This window comes from Canis lupus, chromosome 3 (assembly GCF_048164855.1).
Source record: "Canis lupus baileyi chromosome 3, mCanLup2.hap1, whole genome shotgun sequence".
NCBI classification, from domain to species: Eukaryota; Metazoa; Chordata; class Mammalia; order Carnivora; family Canidae; genus Canis; species Canis lupus.
The window spans coordinates 17,709,526-17,725,976 of record NC_132840.1 but is presented as its reverse complement, the minus strand read 5'-3'; the positions used below and the strand labels follow the sequence as shown (position 1 = coordinate 17,725,976).

At 40.1% G+C, this 16,451-nt stretch overlaps 1 long non-coding RNA gene across 12 annotated transcripts in view; it reads left to right on the top strand.

Annotated features, from left to right (window-relative positions):
* Positions 1–16,451, top strand: part of LOC140629701 (uncharacterized) — an 802,104-nt gene that overhangs the window by 61,614 nt on the left and 724,039 nt on the right. The window contains exon 3 of one of the 12 annotated variants that reach the window (XR_012027528.1): positions 10,577–10,671. The exons of the other annotated variants lie outside the window; for them this stretch is intronic. This is a non-coding gene — a long non-coding RNA (uncharacterized lncRNA). The remainder of the gene's footprint in view (positions 1–10,576; positions 10,672–16,451) is intronic. 12 annotated transcript variants of the gene reach the window in all.

Sequence of the window (16,451 nt, the reverse complement as noted above, 5' to 3'; positions counted from 1 at the left end):
AGCTGTCAGTTAATTAAAGACTATCAATGATCTGGTCCAGGGGTCGACAAACTAGCCCATGGTCCAAATCTAACCTATTTGTGGTGCTTACATGTTCTAACATTGGCATTGAAAGAGACCATTTGGCCCACAAGACCTAAAATATTTACTATCTGACTCTTCAAGAAAAGGTTTGCTGACCTTTAATCTAGATAGGCTATGCTTCTTTTGAAAAACTAGGAAACTGAGAGGAGAGAGCAGTGGAGTATGCATTAAAATAGAAAATGATTTTCCTGCAAAGCCGTATAGAGAACCATTAACCATTGAGGGTCTATGTGTATAACCATGCTAAGTTATATAATTCTAATATATCATTTACTTTTCTCTGCATTAAAAAAAAAGATGGTTGTTTTTGCTTTTCTTTAGAAAAATCTAATACATTTTTGATAACACTAATGAAATGGAGATTAAATTTTAAAAAAATCACTCAAATTGGTTTGAAATGAATTCATATTAGTTGATACCATATGTCATATATGGCATTATCCCTGTTTCAGTTTATTTGACCTTATATCGTGACCACTTCTCATGTTGTTAACATTTAACATAAATGTAATTATTGATGGTTGCACAACATTCTGCTTTATATAAATGCCATAATTTATATAATCATTATAATATTTAGGTTTATTAGAAAATTTTTCATTATACTGAATCTTTATACATAAATCTCTGTCTACATTTCTGATTTTTTCTTGGCATAGATTCCTAAAAGTAGAATTCCTGGCCAAAGCATATTCATGGCTTAAAGGGCTCTCAACTCATTTTATGAATTTCTTTAGAAAGGATTGTCCAATTTATATTTTACCTTGGGGATGAAGATATCTGCCTTACTATACTCCCTAAACCATCGTATATTGTTCTAAGTCTTTCCTATGATGAGATGTAAAAATAATATTATATTTTTTAAGATTTATTTATTTATTTGAGAGAGAGAGAGAGAGAGAGAGAGAGCAGGGGGAAAGGGCAGAGGGAGAGAGAGAATCCTTAAGCAGACTTTAAGGATAGAGGGCTGAGGGCAGAGCCCAACATGGGGCTTGTTCCCAGGACTCTGAGATTATGAACTGAGCTGAAATCCAGAGTCAGATGCTTAACCAACTGAGCCACTCAGGCATCGCTATTATATTTTTGTTTTAATCAGCATGTTTTGATCAATATTCAAGATGAATTTTTTAAAAGATATTACTTATTTATTTGAGAGGGAGAGCAAGCAAGAGAGCACAAGCAGGGGGAGCAACAGAGGGTGAGAGAGAAGCAGACTCCCTGCTCAGCAGGGAGCCTGACATGGGGCTTGATCCCAGGACCCTGGGATCATGACCTGAGCCGAAGGCAAATGCTTAACTGGCTGAGCCACCCAGGTGCCTCGAGGTAAATTTTTTATATGATACTGTTTATATTTTATACTCTAAAATACTCAATTCCAACTATATACCCTTTTACTGAGAACTCAAAATATTTTTAGGACTTCTGTTGATGTATTTATGATTACATTTTATTGACTAGTTATACCATTCTCATTTGTTGGTGTTTTTTAATTGATTGGGAGTGGCTTTTCTAACCATAACCCCCATCTCCTCTCCACCCTGTGCCTTTACTCCCTTCTGAGTGCACTTACTGTCATTCTTGTGATCTTCATTTCCTCATGTCAGCCTTCTTTTCCTGGGCTCTGGATTTTCTTTATGAACTGCAAAGCACTGTAAATGTTGGTAAGGGTATTGTCAGTGGTGACTCGCAGTGTAGTCACTTCATCAGTTTTGGTAGCCTTCTTTCCTTGACCTTCCATTCCTTTTATCTAGCCTATCTCAAATCTTCAATATACTTATCTTGTGTTTAGGTATGGGAGCACTTCTAGAGAGAATGTGAAAAGTGGAACCATTTGGTAACATTTATTTGACACAGACTCACTGAGCATTGGCTATGTTTGAAGTACTATTCTAAATGTTTGGGATATGCCCATTAACAAAGACCACTACTACTACCCTCATAGAGTTTGCATTCTATGGGAAGACACATAGTAATCAGTAAACAAACTAAGTAAGTAAATTAGGCATCAGTGCTGTAGAAAAAGAAAAAGTAGAGCAAAGATCAGAGGTGGGAGGGCAGTTGTAATTTTAAACACCATGCTCAGGGTAGCCTTCAATAAAAAGAAAAAATTTGAGTGAAGATATAAAGTAGGTGAGGGGGATAGATGTGCAATACCTGGAGGAAGAGCATTTAGGGCAAGGAAAACAGCCCCGAAGTGGCCCTAAGGTGAGGGTATAGCTGATATGTTCAAAGAACAGCAAGGAGGAGAGTGGCTGGAATGGAGCAATAATGGGAGAGGTAGCAGGGGATAAGGCCTGAGATGTTAAGAGAACTCAAGCCATGAAAGGCCATCCAAGGAGTGTGGATTTTGCCCTGAGGGAAATGGGGAAGGGAGCACAGTCACAGCATCTGAAATACAGGAGTGACTTAATCTGACTCAGGTCTTGAAAGGCCCACTCAGGTTGCTATAATGAGGAGCTTCTGCGGAGGGACAAAGTTAGTAGTTACGCATCAAGAGCAGTGCCAGTGTAGAGAGGATGGTGGGATAGTAGCTTTGGTTTAAGGTGGCAGCAGGGGAAGTAGGAAGATGCAATGAGATTCCAGATATATTTTAAAGGTAAAGCCAACTGGATTGACTGCTAGACTGGATTTCAGGTCTTAGAGAAAGAGGGAAAAAAAGGAATAACTCCAAGGCTTTTGGCATGAACAGCTGGTAGATTAGGCTACCATTAGCTGGGATGGAGAAGGTTATGAGAAGAGCAGGCTTTGAGGTTGAGGATTAGGGGTTGCTTTTGGACATGTTGTATGTGGGATGTCTAATTAGGATTCCAGGTGAGTGTGTTGAGTAGCTAGAGTAGAGCAGGCTTCAGGAGAGATGTCTGTGCTAGAAGTATAAAGTTGGGAGTCTCTAGGACATACATGGCATTTAAAGCCATTACAAAGTATGCTATCCCACAGGAGTGAGTGCAGGTAGAGAATGACCAGCTCCTCTACAAATTTCCATGCTCTGATTTCTGCTGGATTCTGTGTGCAGACTGCTAATTCTTTTGCTTTTCCCTTGACTTATTAGCCCTGGATTTTTCAATCTGGGTTATCACTCCTGCCAAGAGTTACAGGAAAGGTTATATGATGCTGTATACTTTGTATCTTTCTTGACCTCAAATGTGATTCAAAAAAACTCAGGAGAAATATTTATATTAAAATTATATCTTATGGAATAGCATGCAAATGACTTTATTTATTTTAAAATATTTTATTTATTTATTCATGAGAGACACACAGAAACAGGCAGAGACATAGGCAGAGGGAGAGGCAGGCTCCCTATGGGGAGCCCCTTTGTTGGACTGGATCCTGGGACTCCGGGATTACGCCCTGAGTTGAAGGCAGATGCTCAACTGCCGAGCGACCCAGGCAACCCACAAACAATTTTTTTTTTAAGAAAACACAATCTTTTAAAGAAAATTCATGCTTTTTCTAGGACTCCTATCATCTTTCTAATTTGACCAAAGTGTAGAGGTATGTGTCCCCCGGTTTGGGAGTACTGTGGTGGAAAATTTGGGATGAAACCTCAGTAGTTCCCCGTCACAGAAGAAAGTTCCAAGTTTACACCTTCATTCTTCATCTTACTTGGTTTTGATTGTTTCTCAGATCAGATCTTTCTCCCTTTGTGAAGGTTTCTAAAGTATACAGCATAGACTCTGAAAGAATATTCCAGGGGAAGGATAAATGTAGTTTGGGCCATGGCAGCACCCTTATAAATGTGTGGCATCCTATGGTGATAATTTTATAATGAGCATTCCTTGTATATATGATTTTTTAAAAAATATTTTATTTATTTGTTCATGACACACACACACACACACACACACACACACACACACACACACAGGCAGAGGGAAAAGCAGGCTCCATGCAGGGAGCCCAATGTGGGACTTGATCCCGAGACTACAGGATCACCCCCTGAGCAAAGGCAGATGCTCAACTGCTGAGCCATCCAGGTGTCCCTGATTGTTTTTGATCCATTTGTTAGGAATGCAGTTTCAGGACCTTGTACCTAAATTTCATATAGCTTGATTTATCTTTATAATTCTCACAGTTGTATATGCATTTAAATTTTAGTTTCTCACACAGTATATACACCAGTAAAATGGCTGGGAGGAGGCAAGGATGATAAGGAATCCCAGAAACAGTGACTCCAACTTAAAAGAGTAATGAAGGAAAGTCCTGGGATATAATTGGGTTGTATTTGTTTCGATCATCACATTTGTTTAGAGAGAAACAGAAGGGTGGAAACCTCCAGAAAAGAGATATTTTGGTGAGAAAGACTTTGATCTCTTTTTTAAGACACCAGAAATACTTAAGGATTTGATAAAGACAGTTGGAAAATAGGTAATTTAAAACTCCATGAAAAAAAGAAAGTTGTATAGGCAGAGCAGTATTATAATTGCCCTTTACTTAGCTAGATTAATCACCTTCCCAGAGGAAACCTGGACTTGTTTTTAAACATAGGGCAAGGCATTTTTAGAGCAAAGTACATTCTTTGGGTAAAGCAACATTTATTGAGCATCTGTTTTGTGTTAATACCTTCTTGAATATAATCACCTTTTATAAAATGCTCAACTTGCATATGAGATGACAACTAAAATTTCCATTCTTTAGTGGCAAAAACTCCAATATAGAGAAGATAGAAACTAGCCCCAAATTGTGCAGTCACTTAGTAGCATTTTGAAATTCACATTCAATCTGCTTACTTTGAAAGCCCAAGCTTAAAAAAAAAAAAAAAAAAAAAAAAAAAAAAAAAGAAAGCCCAAGCTTTCTTCCACCCATGCTGCTCTTTCCCAGGTCCACACAGAACAGTTGCAGAAATGATTGTCAGCCACCTAAATACTATGGATGAAATCAGTGTTTTAATCATAAATATATTGATTAGCAGAAACAGAAGTCCAAAATAAAGCTACCCCAAATTGATGCACAGCATTCATCCCCAGCCAATGCATATTAATTAATAATTAGCCAATTATTCTACCATAGTAATATTGAAGGTAGCATTTATTGGAGTTCTTAAATTAGTGGTTCTCAACCAGGGGCAATGTTGCCCCAAGGGGACATTTGGAAATGACTGGGGGAGTGCTTCTGGCATCTACTGGGTGGAGACCAGGGAGGCTGTTAAACATCCTACCAAGCACAAGACAGCCCCTACCTGCACCCAAACAAAGAATTATCCAGCCCAGAATGTCAGCAATGCTGAGTTGAGAAACCTTGCCCTAAATAGAGAACATATGCAGAGAAAGGCAACAAATGCAACTGGATTAATATGTGGATTCTTTCTCCTTTATTTCTCCAGAAGGTAATCAAGTTTTTTGAGTTATTTTCCAACAGTAATTTAGCTGTATTTTGATATGAAGATGAAAACTACTCATAATAATCTGGATAAAGCAACTACTTATTGATGTCAAGGTTTAGGTGTTTATAAAGCATATTTGTTAGTGGAGTGTGTATCTCCGTTGTATATATGTACAAGGTATTGGTGTGTGTGTGTGTGTGTGTGTGTGTGTGTGTATGTACTTGCTGGTTTTGTTGGGAAGTATAAATTGGGTTTCGGAAAAAGATACCCCCCACTACCTCCAGCCATAAGCTTTCACTTCTTCCTATTAAGATTTCCCTTGCAACTTGGCCTCTTTTAAACTCCTATCTCGTGCATTCTCTCTTCTAATCTAATACCTCCGCGTACATATCTAAACATGATCAGTGACAGTTTTCGCTGCGGGGTGAGGCTTTCACTGACAAGGCCAGTGAGCGCTGATTTGAGACCAGCCATTGTGAGTGACTTCAGCTGTCTCTTCAAGTGACATCCAGCTACTTGAGAAAGGAGCGATGACGAAAGTTCTTTGGACAGAAAACTTTCGCTGACAAGAAGGTGACAGGTCCTTGCACAGCTGGTCTCTGATATGCCTCGGAAGGGGCCCACAGAGTGACTAATTTGAGCTTTGCAGTAGCTGGGAGGAAGCGTAGGGCCCATGCACTCTTAGGGCTTGGAGAAGTCTAAAAGAGAGTGGAAGTGGACATAGGCTGGAGGAACCCATCATTGGTGGGCAATAGGCCAGGGAACCCTGTCTGTTTAGAACATGAGAACACTGGGAATATTCATGAATGGACATCTGTTGTTTTTGCCTGCCCAGGATCCATTCTTCCTTCTCCTGGTAACAGTACCTCATTTCTCTTTTAGCAAGATACCCCGTGTCTATTCTCATTTAGTTGGAGCTAACACTGACCTTCTGGTTCCAGGGATTAGCCAATCAACACACCCATTCCCTTTATTGCAGTGATTGGTTCAGGGAAGGGTAGATGACCCAAGATAATCCAAGGAGACTCAGTTCTGTACCTTTTACCATGATTGTTAAGAAAGATATGCTCTTTCTCCCTGCAGTCACCAAGCTATAGATGTAAGTTTGGAATTTCTGGGGATCATGATAAGGAACAAGTTACCTCAGAGAATAGAAGAGCTGAGAAAGAGAGTCAAAGAGACATTTCAGTCCTAATGAAATTATTTGAAATTTAGCTGTATGTGAAGGGTCTTCTCCCCAAGACTTTACATTACAGAAACCAATGAGTTCCTATTTTCCCTTTAGCAGATTTAAATTGGTTTTTCTAGAGACAGATTATTGATCCATACGAATAGGTATCATTTTGAGTACCTGCTATGTTCTGGGCTCTGTGTGTCCATGAGGCCATTTTTCCACTCAGTGACCTATGGGGTGGGCACTTGTGATGTCCCATTTTAAGCATAAGAAAATCTGAGACTCGGAGAGAAGAGGTGATGCCTAAGGGTGGCAACTAGTAAGGATGGCACTGGGAAACAAGTTCCCTGTCTTAGAAATGTGCAGCTCCATTTTCTGTGTAGAGAAGGTATAACAGTGTGGGTTTTGGAGCCAGACTGTCTGGCATTGAGTCTTTGTCTTCATGCTTCTGAGAGATGTGCCATTTATAGCAAACTAAATGTTTCTATACCTCGGTTTTCTCATCTGCACATGGAGATTATAAATAATCGTACTGTTTCAGGGCAGTTGCAAGGATTAAGTGAACAGATGTATGTAAAATCCTTAGAACAATGCCTGAAACACAGTGAACATTCAGTGCATGTTAGCTGTTTTTATTTTTTGTGACCAGGAATGAGCTGGGGTGGCTGCTTTAGGGAAAAGCCGTAGACTGTGCTATCTTAGAAAGGGTACTCCAAGGCCCCTGACACCTAACCTGATTGATTAGAACTAAAAGTAATTATCCTATGAATAGGGAAGAAGTCATAAAATAAAATAATGGGTGTTTTAAAACAGATAATACATCATGTTTCACTTATTCATTTGTTCCGTAACTGTTTATGGAGTAACCAATCAGTGTCAGATGTTAGGTTGGATGCAGACATGAAGAGATCAGACCCCTTCCCTTTAGTAAAAGAAGTTAAGGCACAGATAATATTAATAGAGTAGGTAAAGCATTGTGTAGTATAAGAGAGAGGTAAAGTGCTAAAGTAAAAGCTTGTTTGGAGGAGATAAGATGTGAAACAGGACAAAATGAAAGGACTCAGGGCACGGATGTTAGGCAGGGTTCTGATGTACAGAGTTAGGGGTGTTTCATGAGAGGGAAAAGTTTAGTGCCAAGCTATAAGGAAATATGGATCATACTTCTCTATTCTCTTCTGTGAGGAAGGAGAGTATATACAGATGCCCAATGCCATGACCAGGTTCCCAGTCCTACTGATGTGTTGGAGGATTGAATAGTCATTAGCATTGGAGTTGATTGCATTTTATGATCTGGATATCAGCTCATCAACACATGGGAATAAAGCCCATCCACACTGCCCAGCCCAAAGTAAAGAAGCAGAAAGCTGGTTCTATATACTCTCCTTCCACTGATGTTACTTTAGCTTATCCAGGGGCCATCACATTCTGACAACCTCTGGTGCACCCATCTGGTGGTCCCACCCATTTCTTTTCTCTTTCAGCAGTGTCAAAAAGCTGTCTTGGTGCTTTCACCCATGTTATTTCCTGGCTTACGTGCTCTTCCTAGCGATATCAGATTGGCTTTCTTCATTCATTATCCATTCTTAGTACCTCCCCTTCCTACTTTTAAGGGCCCACCGTTCCCTCTTCCTGGACCAGAGCATGGTTTCTTTATTGCTGGTGAAGCCAATAGGCTCTCTGTATTATAGCCAAAGTATCACCAATTATACTATAGAGGGCTGGGTAGGAGGGGAAGGAGCAAGGATTGAGACCCTTGGATAATCAAGGACTCTGTGGTTGTGAGTAGATTTTGTCTTGTGAGGAGCTTATAGTCTAGAGACACACACACCACAATTAAATATAATGGAGTATGAACAGCACATAAATTGGAATATATCCAAGGTCCAGGGTAGAGAAGGGGGAGTAATTGATCTGATTGGTGGGGGATAGAAAATAGCCAAGGAAGATTTCCCATGGAAGATTTCCCATGGAAGATAATATTTCAGCTCGATTTTTAAGGATGGATAGTATTTCACAAAGCTGGAAAAAAAGGATTTAGGGCATTCTGCACTGTCAAATATAGTAGTTCTAGTCACCTGAATTGAGATGTGCTGTAAGTATAAAATATACTAGATTTTGAAGACTTAGTATCCCCCTCGCCCAAGAAAACCCTTAAAGTATCTCCTTAATAACATTTTTATCTTGATTGTATGTTGAAATGATAACATTCTGGATATATTGGGTTAACTAAAATATATTATTAAAATGGATTTTCTTTGTTCATTTTTTAAAAATTGTGGGTATTGAAAATTTTACATTTATTTTTATTTTTTTATTTTAGAGAGAGAGAAACAGACAGACATGGGGTGGGAGGGGGGCGCAGGGGGAGGATCTTAAGCAGGCTTCATGCTCAATGCAGAACCTGATGTCAGGCTCGATCTTAGGATGCAGACATCATGACCTGAGCTGAAATCAAGAGTCAGATGTTTAATGGACTGAGCCATAAAATTTTGCTCCACAAAATTTAAAATCACATATGTGACTCTCCTATTTGTGCCTTGTTTTAGTTGTATTTCTATTGGATAGTGCTGCTCTAGGGAAAAGAAATGGTATGTGCAGAGACAGAGGCAGGCAAAACATGAAGGGAGGGCAGAAAACTGGTTGACTCAGTTGAAGGATGAAGGTTTCCAACTTGAAGCGTGGGGAGAGGTGGGAAACATGGCTGGAAACGTAGGCCCAGACCATACCACCTGTGGAGGTCCAGGTGATATCCTGACAACAGTGGGAACCTTTGAGGAGGTCAGATGGAGACTCCATGGGCAGATTTATGTTCCTCATCTTCAGGGCTGTCAGTGGGGTGAAGAGTCCTGATTTGTAGAAGACACAGAGATGGTGATTGTCTAGGGTAGGTGTATTCATTTCCCATGGCTGCTATAATAGCATGCCACAAACTTAGTGGCTTAAAACAAGAATCTAAATAAAAACAGGGTATTGGATGGAGATGACAGGATATATTTGAACAGAATTTAGAAAATAGGGGATCCCTGGGTGGTGCAGCGGTTTGGCGCCTGCCTTTGGCCCAGGGCGCGATCCGGGAGACCCGGGATTGAATCCCACGTCGGGCTCCCGGTGCATGGAGCCTGCTTCTCCCTCTGCCTGTGTCTCTGCCTCTCTCTCTCTGTGTGACTATCATAAGTAAAAAAAAAAAATTAAAAAAAATCCATAAAGAAAATAATTTATTATGATACTGTGTCTGAGACTTACTTCACAAAGATCCACAAGTGGGGAGGAAATCAGTGTAGTATAAACATGATTTCTCTGAGGCGATTGATTGTTGAAGCTGTTAGGTGTGCAAGCCATTACAGTATTCTCTGTACTTTTGTGTATGTTTGAAATTTTCCAAAATAAAAACATTTCAAGAGAAGGTAATCAAGAATATTCTATTTTCTTATATTAATTACTTACTAATTACATTTCAGTTTTGGTGTGCCTGGCATTTGATGAGCCCCTTGTTGATGGATTGTGAGGTAGCCACAGATTTGTTTTTCTAGTGATATGACACTCTTGTATCACCTGACAAATAGGCCTAAAGATTTACTTTGTGTGGAGGCACAGGCACTTGTGACAAGATTTTGTCTCAGGATAAATGCCCTTTCATCACAAGAGAATGGGAAATTCATGTCACCTTGTCCAAACCAGGAGCAGTGAAAACCCACCACCAGCTGGGGTCTTGTTGGAAGAAAACAGTTTGCTTTTCTTAATCATCCCAATGTCACTTACAAGAAGAAATGAACGACAGCAGTCCCTCTCTGACTCCATAACTAACTGTCATGGGGAAGGATGAGCCTATTTAACTGAGGGAAAATGCTGAAATAGTTTAATTGTCTTGTCTCCATAGCAGACAGTTGTTATCAGGGTGGAGGAGGGGGAAGCAAAACCCAGCGAAATATTCAATGCAGACAAGAATGTGTGGGTGAGCGTGATTCTGTAGTTTAAACCACGTGCTTTCTTTTCAGATCACTTCTAGTTTTGTTGCAAAGTGTGGTATAAAAATGATGTCAGAAGAATGGTTTGCTGGGTTATTTAAAAGCCTGCATACACCATTTACAAGGTATGTTGTTGACAGTTAAAAATGACATCTCTATTATTCATGGGACCCCTCCCCCCCCAACAGGGAAGAGGTTGCTTGAACTTGGCAGCTATAAATGAGGGAAGAGGAAAGTGATGGAGTTCATGATGTAAATCCATGCTTAAACGTGTCTCAGGCTATTTCAGGAGCTCAATATTGCAATTTTCCTGTGAGGGATGACCAGCTCACGGACATCCTTGTCTAATATAAACACCACTTAATGAAGTTTCCTTATACCCTCCAGTTGTTTATTGCAATTTCTTTTCTATATTCTTCCTTTTTTTTTTTTTTTTTTGGTCTGCCTTCTTCTGACTGTGGTATTTAAAAGCACATGGCTATGGCAGCTGTTAGCCTGAAGCCTGAGTCTAGTTCCCCAGCCCCACTAAGGACCAGGTTCCCTGTCTTTAAAATAGATATGATGATTTCTAGGCATTTCAGAAAGTTTTTGAGAGAATTTAAGGGTATAATGTATGTGATGGACTTAGCAAGAAGTTTGCTCAACGTGAAACAATCACTACTAGGTACTAGAGAGTTTGAGAATAAAGAGATTTGCCAGGCCTGAAAAATAGCAAAGAAAATAAAACCCATGTGCTAAAGTGTGATTTGTAGATTTGTGGCTGCAGCATTATTGCCAGGGATCTGGTTAGATGTGCAGAACCTCAGGATCCATCCTGCACCTGTTGAATGAGCAGCTGTACTTTGACATGATCCCCAGGTAATTTGTATGCATGGTAAATATGAGAAGTGCTGAACACACTCCTGTTACAGGGTATGGTAAGGGAGGATTTCCCTGTTGCCTTGGAGCTAGAAACACAGGTGCTAAGGAACCTATCCATTCCAGAGAGATGTCAGTAGTTGGAGCTAGATATTCTTTTGGACCCTGATTCAACCCCAGCTTTCTGAGGATTTGCAGAACTGGTTCTTCCACCAGTCTAAATTAGCAGAAACCTTGGGATGGAGGTCAGTTAGAGGAATTGCCAGAGTCATGAGTTGTTGGTTTAAAGTATAAGAATTTTTGAACTTTTTCCTTCTGCTCCCCACAAAGTCGAGTAAGGGAATGCCTTCAGGGACATCACTTTTGAAGACTGGGGATGCTTTAAAGAAGTGGAAATTGGCATGTCATACCTATTGAATTATGCCTGAGTCCTTCAGGCCCAGCCTGGTGGTACCATTTTATCAGAGTGGAGCATGCTGAGGGCATTCTTGGGGGATATTGACATGTTTTCCTGGAATTTTGGGGTTTATCTGAATATAGGGTCTAAGGGGATGATGCTTCTCCTCTAGAGATTTCTGAAGTCAGGACATGCCTAGGAAAAGAGATGAGGAAACTACCTGATCCCAGGCCCTTGTGACCCTCAGAGAGCTCAGAAGGGGACCTCAGTAGTTCTTTGACTCCATGTGAATGAGCATGGATTTAGAGAAGCAGGCCTTGTGGTGATGTCCTTCTTAGATGGGGTGAGTAGGGGCATGATGTAGTTGAATTAGTGTAGTTGAATGGGAACAAAGCTTCCCATTTTTAGGGTCCTTGGTGATTGACAGGGTCAGGGTGAAGTTATCTACCATCCCTGAAGACCATGGCTCCTCTAGGAGGAGATCACCATACTGGCAAAGATAATTGGTAGCCAATAGAATCTTTAGATGATGACAGAGTGACTGTGTTACTTCCCTACCACCAGGCAGATAACCATTTTCCTCCTAATTCTCCATTCCAGGGAGAAGATAGCTTGAAACTAGCCTTTGGTTTTCCCTCCCTTCAAAGTGCTAGAAGGGGAGGAGTGAAAATGAAAACACTTCCCCTCCCAGATCCCTAAGAGTTTAAAGCCCAGTTGGTAATGAGGGAGGGGAGGGATTTCAAAATGGGTGATTTTGGAGTCTCAACTTGGGCAGGATTTGTAATAACTAAAAATGACCATTGACCATGACATTTTGGAATATAGTCAAAAGTTTACTAAGAGAAAAGAGTTAGAAAACCAACAGACTGTAATTCAGGCAGTGACTGGATCAAAAACAAATAATGTTTCTGTTTTATATCTCTCCAAGATGTACTGCTCTTAGCTTGAAACACAGGTTTCTTAAACTTTTAGGTATTTAATATCTATAGTTTGGGTCATGTCATCAATCCTTGGTTTTCATGATTTGCAATAACTTTCAGTTTTGCCTAGGGATGCATTTGAAGCCCTACTTTGAAGCTGAGATCAGAGAGGGAGCATTGCTCATTCACCAGCCTGCTCACCTCAACCCTCCTTTGTCATCCTTTACTTGTTTTCATGGACACAGAGACACTCTGCTCTGTTGTTTACTTATAAATACTGACGCTGAAAAGAAAACCAAGTGCTAATTCAGGTAGCAACAGGGAAGTAAAACTGGAGATGTTTAAGAAGGGAATGATTCAGAGCCACAGTGTACAAATTTAGGAGAGTATGGGGAGAGGGATGTCTCTTTCAATGTCGCTTAAATCTGAGATATGAACATGTTGGCTGGAAGTTCAATGCTAAAAGTGTTTAACAGGTTTATGCCTTTTCATCTCAGAGATGAGTAGACCTGTACACTAGACTCAGTCTTCAGTGGTATGATAAGTGCTTCAAATATCCAAAAGATTGTCTGTGGGAGATGGAATATGGATATGGACTCAAAATCAATGGAAGAAAAAATTGGGGCTTTGGAAATTCTTTGGGACAATAAGAGCTGCCTTATGAGAGTGAGTTTTCTGGCACAAATCATGAAATTTCAGTGTTATTAGAGCCCTGAGAGATGTACATTACAAACTATATCTCCTTATCTAGTGTCCCTGATGCTACCCCTGCATGTGAGAAGTCCCAGATACTGCCAGTATCATTGAGATATAAGGGTAGATTATTCTGGAGAGTTAACTATGAAATCATTATGTCATGGACCAGAACAGAAATATGTAAAGTTGTTGTTGCCTTAATCACAATAAAAATAGTAACTAAAATTACTGAGTGCCTGTTATGTAACAGGCACTTTGGGAAGCCTCTCGCTCATCCTTCCATCTACCCATCTGTTCATCCATCCACCTACCGACCCACCCACCCATCCATCCATTCATCATCTGTCACTAATCATTTTGTAAGTCCCCAAGACGAACCCATGAAGTTTGTATTATTGTGTAATACAGATTTGATCTGTAATCTTATTGAGAATATTCATTATCCAAAGATGAGATGAGTCTCTAGAGCTGGAGGCTAGTCACCTCTTAGAATATGGAAAAGGAGACACAGAGAAGCAGAGTCTTGGAGGGCAAGGATGCCCCAGACATTATTCAGAATGGAAGAATTCTTGTCTACATGTCCCAGAGCTTCACTAGCTGGTTATGCTAGCTTGCCCTTTAAGTGGGAGAGGTTTTCTACTTTGGGAACTTCTCTTTGCTGTTGCTTAAGTGGGCATCAATTTGGGCCTGTAAATCCATCTTGTTTGTACTTTAACTGAAAAACTTTAAGAAAATATAAACTAGGAGTACTTGGGTGGCTCAGTTGGTTAAGTGTCTGCCTTCAGCTCAGGTCATGATCCCAGAGTTCTAGTATTGAGCCCCACATCAGGATCCCTGCTCAGTGGGGAGTCTGCTTCTTTTCTTCCCTCTGCCCCTCCTGCCCCCTTGAGCTCTTTCTCTCACTCTCTCTCAAATAAATAAATAAAATCTTAAAAAAAAGAAAAATATTAACTGTAATGTGTGCATAGGTGAAACTATGAACATATGTGTGTTTATATAAAATATATCATAATATATAATTATATATTGTATGTAGTAATATATTATTCACACATGTACAATTTAAGTACACTGTTATATAACTATTTTAGCTCACCTGAAGTGCTAAAGGGATGGCAAAGCAAAGCTTTCTTCCCGTGCTGGGAACTAATTTTCGTTGAGTCCCTGCTGTGTGTCAGTTTTCTCCTCTGTGTAATAGAGCCAAAACTTGAACTCAACTATGGCCACTTTTTTTTTTTTTTAACTATGGCCACTTTTAAAGTTGGGGCTCCTCCACATGAGACTTGCTGTATTTCATATTCTTTGGAATATGCAGCAGTTGAGAAATCTGATCTCTAACTTATTAGTCTCAAGTAGACAGCTACTCACTCTTCAGCCACAAGAAAGAACAGCAGCTGGGATTAGAAGCTAAGGGGGGGTGGGGAGTCTGGTCCACTGACTGAGAGGCACCACTCAGCTAGCCTGTCTCCTCTCATAGCTCTGAGCTGCTATAGAGTAATGTGAGATGAGGTGTCTGCCATCCTGAGGTGGATTTAAATCCACAAAGATAAATCTCAGCTGTGGAGGTTAAATTCCACTTCACTTAGTGCTTTGTGGAGACTTTGAACAGTAACATTTGGAACATTTGCCATGAAGCTAGTTTGGGTCCATTTCCCTGAGCTGGATTTCCAGGATCAGACCCGCTGGAGATGGAGCTGGATCTCAGGTTGGGAGTGTTGGGTTCATTTCTTGACTTTGAGCAAGAGTGGAATCCCAGAGGCAAGAAGAGATTCTTCTGGGAAGGGCTGTCAAGCATATCTTCTTGTTTTTGTTTGTTTTGGCTTTTTTGTTTGTTCTGTTTTGTTTTGTTTTTTTGTTTTTTTTGTTTTTTTTTTATGAAGGGCAACTCCTTTTTTTTAAGAATTGAGAAGCATGTCTTCAAAGTAGATGGTTAGGACATTATAATAATTAGTCTTATTTCTCTGGTAGCAAATTCACATGCCAAAATAGTTTTTTCTTTACTTGAAAATCCTTCCTATCTTGGGATGCACCATAAAGTGGGGAACAGTGGTTCCCAAGGGAATGGGGAAGCCACACTTAAGCCTACCCCAAGGGAATAGCGGTAGAATTGATGTTGCCTCTGAGTTCATCCTGCATGTATTGAAAGTTGAACTGCCTAGAAAGATGGAATATATATTTTGTCAGCCCAAGAATGCTTCTTACTTTGGGTGGGAATTCCTTTTTTCTTCGTGCATGAGGGCTTCATCCATCACTGCCCTTCATTGTCCAATTTCATTAACCTGAGCTTGTGTTCATCTTGTGGCAGCTTAATAACCTTTATTTGTGGAATCCCTCAAAGAAAGGCTTGGTTATAAATCCCACATCACAGAAATGAACGCATAAATGCCAATCTGTGTCACTGCATAATATTTATTATTTTAATTAAAGAAAATGGATAGTGACATTTATTAGGTCACAAGTTACTTGTTAATGGCAATGAATGACAAAAAAATTACTGATTTTATGAGCAAATCTTGGAACGCTCGTCAATGATTATTCTGCTGCACACTCAGTGTGAGTGGTGCTAACAATGCATCGGGCACATTTTTGGGAGTCAGTGCTTGTTATTGGTGAGACACACTTCCCATTTTTTAGTATATGTGCTGTCAAAGCAAGCATGAGACACACTTCCCATAACAGAAAGTATCACTTACTGAGGAGTCAGAACTGACTGGTGAATTCCACGTTGCTTTTCTCTGCCGGCTCTCTTTAGATGTAGTTTGGTTTTCTGAGATAATTACAGAAGTGTGTGCATGTGTGTCAGTTACTTCCCAAGCAGAATAAACATGGTGTCAGGAACCAGGGGTTTGTATTAAAGTGTTGGTCTATCTATGAGGCATTCCATCTGAGTTACCCATACAGACTGAGAAATGAGAAAGGGTGGCGTATAATAATCCCAAGGCTGGGGACTTACAGGGTGTTTAAATGTGCATTATTTCATTTAATTCTCCTGCTACTGCCATGAGGAGTATACTTTATATCTCCATCTGTTTAG